Here is a 1472-nt window from a genome sequence, read left to right as displayed (position 1 = left end):
CACAATTGCAGGGGCTCCCCTGATCCCTTACCCTTCATGGGAAGAGCTGGTTTTCTGCTTTTCCCTTGTCTTCTTTTGTGGTTTGCCTGTCTTGGTGAGACACCAATAAATAGGATGGCCCCCCATCCTCTGACTCTGCCATTTCTTTATCGCCTGCCCGAATCCAATGGGAACCTGCATGTGAATGGTCACGATGACGGCTCCTGGCCTTACACAAAGTAACACAACTAGGTCATCTATAATCTGTAGGAATGTACAAATATCTGGATGTCAAGAAAAGTATTCTTTTAAAGAGTTGTGTCACTTTATAGAACAAAACTAGCAAGAAGCTAGTGCGTTTTGAAGGTTTTTATTCTTAGAATTAATGTTCAGAAGGCACATCGTTAATTTTTGACTCTCCTGAATGGAATAGATTAGTCAAGTTGACAGATCTCAACAATGGATTAGTTGAATTGGTAGAAGTTTTCAGGTATATGAAGGCTAATTTGTAGCAATAGAAAAACACAACTATTGGCACATCACCTTTTAAAAAGTAATTGGCTTATCTTTTCCCACATGCAAATGGAGTCTTTTCTAAGTAGTTGAAATGTTAGCAACATGAATGACTTAACGGTCTATGATCATAGAGACAAACTTAATTTAATGCTTTTGACAGGAATGTTGATTCATGACAATAGGGTGTTTCTCAATCTTGGGTGCCTTGACAACCTTGATATTGGGAAGCCAGGGGAATATTCAGTAGGAGGGTGATAGATACATGAATTCACCAGAACTGCCCTTTTGCTGTTCTGTTTGTCTATCTGACCCCACCCTTGCTTACTATCGCCCCTGAAGCAGAAAAGTTCTAGGAAGCTGGTGGACCGCCCCAAGGAGAAACGTTCCAGGAAGCCGCAATCGTAGGACTGCAGAAGGGAGCATACCAGAATTGCTGACTCAACACACACTTGCTCAAAGCTCTCCCCCACCTTAATAAATTTTTGCCTCAGAGTCTGTTTCGGTGCACTTCTCCCAGAGGAGTGCCTGGCAGGTCTTTCTCCCCTAATAAAGCCTGCACGCCTGGTGATCGAGTGCCGTCTCATTCTTACAGAGGGGACTTAACTGGCTCAGTTACTATACAGAGTGCCTAAGAAAAAAATCCATACCTTACAAAAAGAAAAGGAACATGAAAATGAAACTTGAGAAAGTGACATTATCTGGGTGGATTTGTTTATTTGGCCTTTTAAAATGGAGTGAAAGAACTACATATATGGACTTTTTTTTTTTTATTAAGATTTGACAGTTTCTCATCAGACTTTGGTGAAGGGAGCAGCTCCTGTCCCACTTCCCACTCCTTAAACACCTTGGCAAATTCCCTCTCTGTATCCTAACCTGAAAAAATTCAAATCCAATTATGAGGATCATGATTTATAACAGATAATTCTCAAAGAAGGTGCTGAATTTGCTGCTTCAATTAAAGCCATAGAATCTAAAAA

The sequence above is a fragment of the Saccopteryx bilineata genome, chromosome 1 (genome assembly GCF_036850765.1).
Source record: "Saccopteryx bilineata isolate mSacBil1 chromosome 1, mSacBil1_pri_phased_curated, whole genome shotgun sequence".
Classification (NCBI taxonomy): Eukaryota; Metazoa; Chordata; class Mammalia; order Chiroptera; family Emballonuridae; genus Saccopteryx; species Saccopteryx bilineata.
This window is presented reverse-complemented; position numbering follows the sequence as displayed.